The sequence below is a fragment of the Bubalus kerabau genome, chromosome 15 (assembly GCF_029407905.1).
Source record: "Bubalus kerabau isolate K-KA32 ecotype Philippines breed swamp buffalo chromosome 15, PCC_UOA_SB_1v2, whole genome shotgun sequence".
Taxonomy (NCBI): Eukaryota; Metazoa; Chordata; class Mammalia; order Artiodactyla; family Bovidae; genus Bubalus; species Bubalus kerabau.
In genome coordinates this window covers 18,565,278-18,577,262 of record NC_073638.1, presented here as the reverse complement: position 1 = coordinate 18,577,262, position 11,985 = coordinate 18,565,278, and the positions used below count along the sequence as shown (strand labels likewise).

Below are 11,985 nucleotides of genomic sequence, written 5' to 3'. Positions count from 1 at the left end.
CACAGGAGCAGAGTCGAGGCCAGCCATAGGTATTCCAACCACAGCACATCTGCAGTTAGGTCAGGTCATGGATGAAACTCCCACCAGGGGGACGCACTGTGACCGGCCGCTTCTGGGGCGCAGCGCCTCCAGCACTCGCGATGAAGGACAAAGCACTGGAGAAGCACAGCCTCCAGACGGAGGGAGCCCAGCCCTGCAGGAAATGGACAGCACCGCCTGTCCTCCAGGAGTGCTTACCCTGGACACGAAAGACAAATAAATTCCCTTGTTCTTTGCGTCCCTTAACTCGGAGTTTTCCTGTAATAGCGTCTTAGTTTCTGCTCACACACTGACCTCCCTCCTCCCTTCTCTCTAGCTCTTCTAGCCCGGGGCGTCCCATTTATGCAATTACTCTTCTACACATACCACGAAGTGACACAAGTTTCTTGCTTTTTACAAATAGTCATAAGCAGTTTGGTTTTCTTTTCTCTTTTAAAGAAAAAATTATAAATGCTGGTGAAAATCATAAAATGCAGATAGGCAAGAAGAAGGAAAGAAAAGTGATGCATAATTCTGACATAGAATTACCAGTTAATTTTGTATTATTGTATTTATGTCCCTTTTGATGTAACTATTTTATGAATATATTTTTATATCACAAAATTATTTTTACAGTGAAATTTTTTAACGGATGTATAGTATTCTGTTGAATCTGCCATAATTTACTCATTCACTCTCTCCAGGTATTAGAAATATATGTTGTTTTTAGGTTTTCCTGAAATAAGGCTGAAATGAAGACCCTTCCATATATTTTATTTCTTTGGCATAAATTGCTGAAGTGGAATTTCTGGAAAAAGAAACACAATTCACAGGTTTTAATATACATTGACAAATTGTCATCAAGAAACAGTTAAAAAAAATTAAATCAGGTTAGTCTTCTAATTATTGCCATCCTGTTCTGTGTTGTTTATGTGGTAAAATACTCGTCTCCACATGCCCCTCACTGTACTTGATGCCACGGCACCTCCTCAGGCGGGTGCTGAGCCCCCTCCTCCAGGCAGCCATGCAGCAATCCCACTGGTGCAGGTGGCTGTCCCTGGTAGAGAATAAAGACGAGGAAGGCAGGGAAAACCCATAATTTGTTATTTTTTTTTAAGAGGCAGCTTCTTAAGACTCTTTGAGCAGGGCTAATTTCCATTTTCTGAGAATTCAATAACCCTCTCCAATGTAGAGAGAGAAAAAAAAAAAAAAAAACCATAATACAAACTCCCGAGGGGTTTCTTCTCAGACCTCTGCAAAGATTTACTGGCACAGCAGAGCATGGTCTCACCACAGTTTAACCACCCAGCAAACCTATGCGCTGGCCTCGCAGGACACAGAGAGATGACTGTGTCTGTCCAAGTTAACACCTGTTCCCTTGCTGAAGTGTTGGCTTTTCTCTAAAGTTGCTCACAGAGTCACAAAGTTGCACTAAAAAAAACTCTATTCAATGTCCCATAATGTTAACGGGTCTCTTCATTTGGCGCTTCCCAGATGACTCAGTGGCAAAGAATCTGCCTGCCAATGGAAGAGACACAGGTTCAGTCCCTGGCTTGGGAAGATCCCATGGAGAAGGGAATTGCTAACCACTCCACTGTTCTTGCCAGGAGAATTTTATGGACAGAGGAGCCTGGCAGGCTACAGTCCATAGGGTTGCACAGAGTTGGACATGACTGAAGTGACTTAGCATGCATGCATGCATTGGAGAAGGAAATGGCAACCCACTCCAGTGTTCTTGCCTGGAGAGTCCCAAGGACAGAGGAGCCTGGTGGGCTGCCATCTATGGGGTTGCACAGAGTTGGACACAACTGAAGCGACTTAGCAGCAGCAGCAGCAGTGAAGATTTTCTGTTTGTATTTCTTCTTTAGGCAATCTAAGCTGCAATGATTCTGAAGCCCAGAGATCACAGTTTTTAATACTAAATCAAACAATTCCTAACCCTTTCAATGCTGGACCCATTGATTCCTAATATTTCCTTCCTTTGCCTCCTCAGCAAGGTCGATGACTGTGGTTTGGGAGGCGCTCAGACAAACAGCCACAACACTCTGACAGTAAAGAACGCGCTCCGTCACTTGGCCTCATTTAATCGCCTGTAAACCTGACTTGTGTGCCCACTTGTGCGCCACAAGCAGCGTGGTGAACCCCCAACCAGAGTCATTTCCAGCAGATCTTCAGAGCTGCCCCAATAATGTAGAGTGTCCGCTTTAATCAGCCGGAGACACAGTCTATTGAAGAGATGGCTTCCAGATAAGACCTACAGATTGTCAGATGCCTCAGAAGAACACAATTGTGATACCAGAGGCAATGATTTATATATTTTTTGGTTAAAATGAAAACATTAAAAGGGAAAAATTGATTCGTTTTAGTGTAGGACTTTAGACAAGATGCGATGCTGAAGGAAAGTAAAGCACAGTGGCTCCTCCTCTGCCTGCGGATGTGCTGCTGGGCCCCTTCCAGGTCCCACTGATGATGGGTCTTGGGACTTACCTCACCCAGTTCCAAGGCACAGTTCCACGCTCCCTCATTCAAACTCCCTGCAAGAGACTCTTGCTGACCAGCTATTTATCTTCCCTCTCCTATCAGCCAGTCAGAGTTTGCTGGTGTTAGGCTGGGCCTCATCCCTGGTATGGTCAGCCGGGGTCAGGAGTGTGACCAAGCGGAGGTCCCTGCAAAGCTGAGCTTTCCACATGGTGGGAGGGGGACAGGTCTCTTTACTCAGAAGGTTCAGTGAGGATGGGGCTAGAGGAACTGGAAAGACCTTCCTATATGGATATGCATTCTAACAGGGAAGAGAGGAAAGGAAACTTGAGCAACCCAGACAGCCAGGCTGAAGTTTGAAGCACCCCACCAAGTCCTGGCCGGCAGGTATGGGGGCGGTTACAGAGAGGAGGCAGAGAAGGATTGTAAGGCAGCAGGAGCCTTCCTCAGTAAGAAACTCGTCTTGAGTCTTTGCAACCTTAAAAGGGCCTGGACTATTTCCACCATGAATTACCTGTTCATCTGAAAAGCCAGGAAGGAAGAGCAGACCCCATGCTGGGAACCTCCAGTGTGGGGTCTGCAAAAGTCCCCTCCTTTCACCTGGCCTCTCCTTGTCTTCCAGAACACCTGGGGGTTGTTCCCTGCCTGGGAAGAGGGCGGATCTGAGCAGGACTCTCACCTGAAGAACTGGCTGGCAAAGCGTGAGAGCTGGCAGCTGACACGGAAGCAAATGGCTACTGTAGGGCTTGGAGGTCGTTAAGCTGAATAAGGAGCTGTGATTCGTCATTTTTTTAAACTGGAATAAAATTGCTTTACAATGTTGTGTGGGTTTCTGCTGTACAATAAAGCCAATCAGCTATATGTAAACATACATCCCCTCCCTCTTGGGTCTCCCACCAAACACACAAGCCTGTCTTAGGCATTTACTGTGGAGCAAGCACTGGGCTGGGTGCTAGAATATGGAGACCCCAGACAAGCAAACTTAACTACAGCATAAGATAAGCATGGGCCATTGTGCAAGTATATAGAAAAGATTTTTAGCTCAGGTTGGGGGAGGAAACCAAGGAAAGACTCTGAGAGGAGGTGGTAACAGTGCAGGAAAAGAAGGGGTGAGAAGTGCGGGGAGAGGGCATTCTTGGCCGAAGACTTCTGTTCAAAAGCCCACTGTGTTCCCTTTGTGAGAGAGTGTCCTGGGCAGGGACCCACAAGGCCATGGTCCTGGCAGCCAGCTGCTTCCTCTGGGAAGCGAATGTGTCTGTGTATACAATTTCTGATATAAACACACATGTAATACCTTTGGGTTCAAATGCTCCCAAGCTAGTGTCTCACAGAGGAAGTATTTGCTGACAGTGAACATCTGTAGCCTAGAGGAATCCAGTGCTGGTGATGTGGCTTTGAATTTAATAACATTTTTACTTACTCAAAGACAGGTTTCTATTAAGCCTTGGGGCCTTGGGAACCAGGCTAATTTGCACACAGCAGAGACACACAGGTTTGTTTTCACTGAGAGCAGAAGATAACAAGTAGATGAGGTTGAAAATTCAAATTAGATAAAGATAATTCAACTACCTTAGGAGAAAATAAAAATAAAAACCCTTATAAATTACCCAGCTTAATAAGTTGTCGGGTGATACACCCAGCTGGAGCACCCAGCCAATCACTCAGGATAACTGACAGGCTAATGCTTCGATGAGTCATCTTTGCAACAGCAGGGTCAAGACTAGAGGTTGAGAGACAGTTTTTAATTTAACAGACCATCTGTAAGAAATGGAAGGTTTTCAGTTTAGCATCTTTGGCCTCCCTATATAAATACTTCCACATTAAGGTCCAGCACATCTCTAATTAAAATCTAAATTACATTCAAGACATTTACATCCAAAGAAGGCCATTCTGTTCAGCAAAGACCCAGATCACTGAGTTGTGAGTTAATATTGAAAGGCTCTTTAACTCTCCCTTCTCCAATGCACCATTTTCCATTTTCACCTGGGTGCTGGTAACCTTGCTGTGAATATAACTAGCCTCATTTCTCCTCCTGGCAGATATAACAACTGACACTTCATAAGAAATAGAAGTCTCCAAATGATTCATCCCATCAGCAGCATAACAATAGCTTAGAAATACAGTGGATTTTCAGACACAGCTCTTACATGTCAGAGAAGGGGGGGGAAGTACATCGTACAGTCTACATTTAGAAAACCAACTGCAGGACTCCACTGTCCTTCTAGCAGCTCTCACCCTGAATGCACATTAAAATTGCCTGGAAAAGATTAAAGGCCACCAAGGAGATGGAGCAACTCAAATTAACCAAAATTGCAATTGATGAAATTTGGTCAAGGTCTATAGATTAGTGAATAGTAATGTTCCAGTGTTAATATCTGGCTTTGATAATTACATGGTGCTTATGTAAGACCTTAACATTTGGGAAAGCTGGGGGAAGGATATATGGGACTTCTTTGTACTATTTTACATCTTTTTTTTTTTGTAATTCTAAAGTCATTTCAAAAGGAAAAGTAAAAAAAAAAAAGAAAGTAAATTAGAAAAAAATCTCCCAGAAAGCCTTTGAAAAATCTCAGTGTCTAAGTCCCACCTTAGACCAATCAAACCACATCTCTGAGTGTGAAGCCTAAATAGTGTTTTTAAAAAGATCCTCCAGTAATTTCAATGTGTAGCGAGGGCTGAGGACCACTGTTGGAGCGAATAGAGGAGTCAGTGAACTGAGGCTGGTCCCCACTTTATTGCATCCTGCTCTATGACTTCAGGCAGGTCATTTCCTCTCACTACGCCTCAGTGACCTTATCTGTAAAATGGAATTACTTGACTCACCTGAGGATACTGATAGTGTGAAGATAAAGACGGTGTAGACAGAAAAGCTTTGTAGAATTTCGAGAACTATTGAAACTCAAGGTGTCAGTGAACCTTGTGAAATGAAGCTTCAATACTCAAGAGCCTGGGTGCCCTTCAGAACATAATGACACACTGGTAAAGAGGTGAGGGAGGCCTCATGCTCAAAAAGTGAGCAATTCCATTTTAACCAGGGCTTCCTTTCTTTCAGCCATCTCAGCCCCACCTTTCCCTGCATGGCAGCATCCTGGGAGGGCACACACCATCGAATCCCACTGCCTCGGTTCTTCCTTTTCCACCTTGACTTATGATGTAAAGGATAAATGGTGCGCTCTATTTATGAAAAATAACTGTCTTGAATTAGTTCTTGTTCCCCCTCAACAACAAGAATGGTTCTCAAAAACTAGCATGCACTGGAATCGCCTGAAGGGCTTGTGAAAACACAGATTGCACAGGAATGTCCATGGCAGCACTGGTCACAATAGCCGAAAGGTGGAAACAACCCAAATGACCGTCAGCTCACGAACAGATAAACAAACTGTGCTATATGCCCATAATGGAATATTATTTGACCATAAGAAGGAATGAAGTACTGATACACGCTACAACGTGGATGGGCTTGAAAACATTATGCTAAGTGAAATAAACCAGACACAAAAGGCTTCATACTATTTATGTTTCCACTTATACAAATAGGCAAATCTATAAAGGCAGAAAAAGAGAAAGCAGTGGTTGTGTGCAGCTAGGTGGATAGGAGAGTATAGCCAAAATGTACAGGGTTTCATTTTGAGATAATGAACGCTTTTAAATTGATTGTGGCGATGGTGGCACAAAACTAAAAACTGTTGAATTGTATCCTTTAGTTAATTTTGTGGTATGTGAATTTTATCTTAATAAAGCCTCTTGATGAAAGTGAATGAGGAGAGTGAAAAAGCTGGCTTAAAACTCAACATTCAAAAAACTAAGATCATGGCATCCAGTCCCATCACTTCATGGCAAATAGATGGGGAAACAATGGAAACAGTGAGAAGCTTTATTTTCTTGGACTCCAAAATCACTGCAGATAGTGACTGCAGTCATGAAATTAAAAGATGCTTGCTCTTTGGAAGAAAAGCTAAGACCAACCAAGACAGCATATTAAAAAGCAGAGACATTACTTTGCTGACAAAGGTCCATCTAGTCAAAGCTATGGTTTTTCCAGTAGTCATGTTTGGATGTGAGAGTTGGACTATAAAGAAGGCTGAGCACTGAAGAACTGATGCTTTTGAACTGTGGTGTTGGAGAAGACTCTTGAGAGTCCCTTGGACTGCAAGGAGATCAAAGCAGTCCATCCTAAAGGAAATCAGTGCTGAATATTCATTGGAAGGACTGATGCTGAAGCTGAAACTCCAATATTTTGGCCATCTGATGCAAAGAACAGACTCATTGGAAGAAAACCTGATGCTGGGAAAGATTGAAGGCATGAGGAGAAGGGGATAACAGAGGATGAGATGGTTGAATGGCATCACCAACTCAATGGACATAAGTTTGAGCAAGCTCTGGGAGTTGGACAGGGAAGCCTAGCATGCTGCAGTCCATGGTTTTGCAAAGAGTCAGACACGATTGAGCGACTGAACTGAACTGAACTGAAAGCTGTTAAAAATTTCAAGTGTATATACCTCTCAAAAAAACAAACAAACAAAAAACAAACCCAAAACCCGCATAATGCTGGAACTAACCCTAGAACTTCCAATTCAGTAGAGTGAGGGTGGAGCCTGAGAATCTGCATTTCTAACAGGTTTCTCATTGATGCTGATGCTGCTGGTTCCATAGGCCACAGTTTATGGGTCTCATATTTAGAACCACTAAAATATTCTTCTTAGTCTGATGGCCTAGTAAAGTCCAGGAAGGCTCTGTTCATGTCCTCTGGATATCTGGAGATCAGCATTTTTTTTTCTACTTTTGTTTTTTTTTTTTTTTTTTTTTTTTACCATTAAAAAAATTTTATTGGGGTATAGTTGATTTACAATGTGTTAGTTTCAAGTATACAGTAAACTGAATCAGTTATACATACACTTTGGGATCCTCTTCTCTTATAGACTACTACAGAGCACTGAATTTCCTGTGCTATACTGGTCTTTATTAGTTATCTATTTTATACTTAGTGGTGTGTATGTATCAATTCCGATCTTCCAATTTATCCCTCCCCAAATCTTTCCCACTTCTAGGCATACAGTTCAGTGGTAATAACTATGTTCATAACATTGACCAATTATCACCACCATCCATCCCCATCAACTCTTTCACCTTGTAAAAGTGAAACAATACCCATTAAATACTTCTTCACTTCCTCATTCCCAGCTCCTGACAATCAGCAGGATTATTCTTCTTCTAAGAATATATCCAGACAACCTATGTTTTCACCAATTCATCAAAAAGAAAACTGGATGATTGTGTTAATAGTATAATTAAAACCTCAAATATTAAAAATATTATGGTACTCCATCTAGAAATCCTCAACACTGGTGTCAATATATGACAAACCTAATTTTAGTTTTTTGTAATGTAGCTGGAAAGAGGTTTTGTTTTTTAATACTGGGCTGGTTAAACTCAATATGGGGAAGTGTAGCCTTATGATAGAGGCTGGAACCTTAATAGGCTCATTCATCTGTTGCAAAGATGAAGACACACAAGCAAGCAAGAAAAACCCTGAATGCCTAGCATTTGATGTGACTGACTTGGACAGGAAAAATATCTAACAACAGTCACTTCCAAATCTGACCATCTCTCCTCATGATGGTTATTTGAAGTTTAGTTAGTCTGCAGCTGAAAGTGCCTCATTATGTATTTTGAATCAAAATCCTTAATACTATTATAATATGCACACTTGTTATCCTCCAGTTTCACTTCTACAAACTTATCCTAAAGGAAATTATAACATATGTGTTCAAGGGTTTAATCATAAGGCTGTTCATCATAAATGTGTTCAAAAACAAAAATTTAGAAACTACTTAAATGACCAATCATAATATATTGTTAAATATGATGCATCTTTTGTGTCATTTTAAAAATATTTTAAAATAAAATTTTGAACTGTTAAAGATTTAAAATTTAGGCTTACAGTGTCATTGTGAAACTAGTACAGAATTCCTATATATCCTACACCCAGCTCCTCATTATGATTATCTTATATTTTATTTTTATCTTATATTTTTGCAATTAATTAAACAATAATTACAAATTAATGTTAACTAAGGTCCATGTTTTATTCATTTCTTTAATTTTTACCTAATGTCCTAATAGAAATAGGATCCCATCTGAGACACTCTCGACACGTCTCTTTAAGTTCTTCTTGGCTATGGCCATTTTTCAGACTTTCCTTGTTTTCAATGACCTTGAGAATTTTGAGAAGTACCAGTCAGGTATGTTGTATCAATAGAATGTCTTTCAATTTAGATTTGTCTGATTTTTCCCTCATTGTGTTGTTTGGTCTTATGTCTTTTTTGGAAAAAGAACACAGAGCTAATGTGTTGGTCTCATCACATCATACCAGGAATGTACACTGTTACCCTGACTTACTGCCATTGGTGTTAGCCTTGATCATCTCTCTCTTTTTTTTTTGCTCTCCTTTTATGCTGCCCTCTTTGAAAGAAAATCACTATGTGTGGCCCACACTTATGGAGTTGGTAGTTGTGTTCTACCTCCTTGCGGGGCCGAATACCTACTAAATTACTGGGATTCTTCTGCACAGGAGATTTGTTTCTTCTCTCACATTTATCTATTTATCTAATCTATTTTTATCAGCAGAGATTTATGGAATAGATATACATAACTATATATATAGTTATAATTGAATACCATATTTTGTTGCTCAAACTCTTTCATCTTTGGCCATTGTGAGCTCCTTCAGCTGGCTCCAGTACCCTTTTGGCATTGTGGACTTTTTTCTTTCCTTTCTTTCTTTTTCTCCTTCCTTCCTTCTTCCTTCCTTTCTTTAGTATTCTCTTACATTCTGGCATAATAAGATGCTCCAAGCTCATCTCATGCCTTTCTTACCATGATCTTAAAATTAGCCATTTATCCAAGAAGCCCTCATTTCTTTATTAGAGTACAGCAATGGGAACCAAGGTCTGGGTGCTAAGTGAGTTCATTGCTACAGGGGTATGCTCCATAGAATTGTAGTACATCACTGAAAACTATGTTGTAAAAAGATATTTAAAGTTTACCAAATATTAAGAGAAAAAAAGTAGCTTATAAAACAGTGTAGGAAGAGCAGCCAAGATAGCAGAGTAGAAAAACCCTGAGCTCACTTTCTCTCATGAGCACACCAAAATCACAACTATCTTCAGAGTAACCATTGATGAAGAAGACTGGAATATGCCAGAAAAGATCTTATACAACTAGACATAAAGAAGGAACCAAAATGGGATGGGTAGGGAGGGGCAGACATGTGATATAATCAAATCCCATATCCTGTTGGGTGGGTGACCCACAAACTGGAGAAGAATTGTATTCCAGAAGTTCTCCCATAGGCATGAGAGTTCTGAGCCCCACATCACGCTCTCAGCCCAGGGATATGGTAATGGGAAGATAAGCCCCAAGAGCATTTGGCTTTGAAGACCAGTGGGGTTTTTCTACAGGAGCCCCACAGGACTGGGGGAATTAGAGACAGCAGCCAGCACCATGGACACAAGGCAGAGCCTGGCAACCAACCAGACTAGGGGCCAACCAAGCCTATCAGACAACTCATACTGTCTGCCTACTGCAACAGAAGAACCAACACAGCCCTCTTAGGGGGAACCCCTAGAGTGTATAGCTTTCACAATGAGAGAAAAATGCATTGCTATGACACCTAGAATACTTAGTACAGAAGACCACTTCTCCAAGGTCAAGAAATGTAATTAACTAACCTACCACACACATAAAAATACACACAGAAACTTGGACAAAAAGGGGCAGCAGAACAATGTGTTCCAGATGAATGAACAAGATAAAGCCACAGAAAAAGAACTAAGTGAAGAGGAGCTAGGCAATCTACCCTAGAAAGTGTTCAGAGTAAGGATCATAAAGATGATCAAAGAACTCAGGAGGAGAGTGGATACACAGACTGAGGAGTTAGAAGATTTTAACAAAGAGTTGAAAAATAAAAAGAAAAATCAGAGATGAAGAACATAATAACTGAAATCAAAAACACTCTAGAAGGAATCCATAGTAGACAAATGCTTCAGAACGGATGAGTGAGTTGGAAGACAGAGTAGAGAAAATCGCTACCCTTGAACAGGAAAAAGAATGAAAAGAAATGAGGATAGTTTAAGAGACCTCTGGAAAAACATCAAGCTTACTAATATTGACATTACAGGAGTTCCAGAGGAGAAGAGAAAGGGCTCGCTCCAAATATTTGAAGAGACAATAGTTGAAAACATCCCTAACCTGGGAAAGGAAGCAGTCACTCAAATCCAGGAAATGCAGAGAATCCCATACAGGGTTAACCCCATGAGGAACACACCAAGACAGACTGTAACTAAAATGACAAAAATTAAAGATAAAGAGAGAATATTAAAAGCAGCAAGGGAAAGGCAATAAAATACAGGGGAACTCCCATAAGGCTATCAGTTGATTTTTCAGCAGAAACTCTGGATGCCAGAAAGGACTGTCATGATATTTTAAAGTGATGGAGGGAAAAAATCTACTACCACTAATACTCCACCCAGTAAGGCTCTTATTCAGATTTGATGGAGAAATCAAAAGGCAACAAATTTCTGTATATTAATCTTATATCCTGCAACAATCCTGTAATGATTTCATTCATTAGTTCTAATAGTTTTCTGGTGGAGACTTCAGCGGTTTCTATGTTTAGTATAGTGTAATCTGCAAATAGTGACAGTTTTACTTCTTTGCTTCTATTTTGGATATACCTTATTTCTTTTTCTTATTTGATTGCTATGGCTAGGACTTCTAATACGATGTTAAATAGAAGTGGTGAGAGAGGGCATCTTGTCTTGCTCATGATTTTAGAGGAAAAGCTTTCTGCTTTTCACTGTGGAATATGGTATGAGCTGTAGATTTGTCATAAACAGACTTTATTATATTGAGATATGGTCCCTCTACACCAACTTTGATGAGTTTTAATCATGAATGGATGCTGAATTTTGTCAAATGCTTTGTGCCTATTGAGATGATCATATGATTTTATCCTTTTGTCAATGCAGTGTATCACACTGATTGATCTGCAGATATTAAGTCATCGTTGCATCCCTCAAATAAATCTCACTTAATCATGGTGTATGATCCTTTTGTTCCAGTATTCTTGCCTGGGAAATCCCATGGACAGAGGAGCCTGGTGGGCTAGAGTCCATGGGGTCACAAAGAATCAGACATGACTGAGCAACTAAGCACATGTGATCCTTTTTATATATTATTGAATTGTTTGCTAATATTTATTGAATATATTTCTATGTATATTCATCAGAAATATTGGCCTGTAATTTTATTTTCTTTTTTGTAGTACCTTTGTCTGGCTTTTGTATCAGTGTAATGGTGGCCTCATAGAATGAATTTGGGAGTGTTCTCTCATCCTCAATATTTTGGAATAGTTTGAGGATAGGTATTAGTTATTCTTTAAATGTTTGGTACAATTTGCCTGTGAAACTGTCCAGTTCTGGACTTTTG

The 11,985-nt window shown here is 40.5% G+C and overlaps 1 long non-coding RNA gene across 1 annotated transcript; it reads left to right on the top strand.

Annotated features, from left to right (window-relative positions):
- Positions 1-2,489: 2,489 nt before the first annotated feature.
- LOC129628149 (uncharacterized) lies at positions 2,490-3,318 on the top strand. The gene is made up of 2 exons (XR_008702731.1): positions 2,490-2,883; positions 3,119-3,318. It is a non-coding gene; the product is annotated as an uncharacterized LOC129628149 (long non-coding RNA).
- The last annotated feature ends 8,667 nt before the right edge of the window (positions 3,319-11,985 follow it).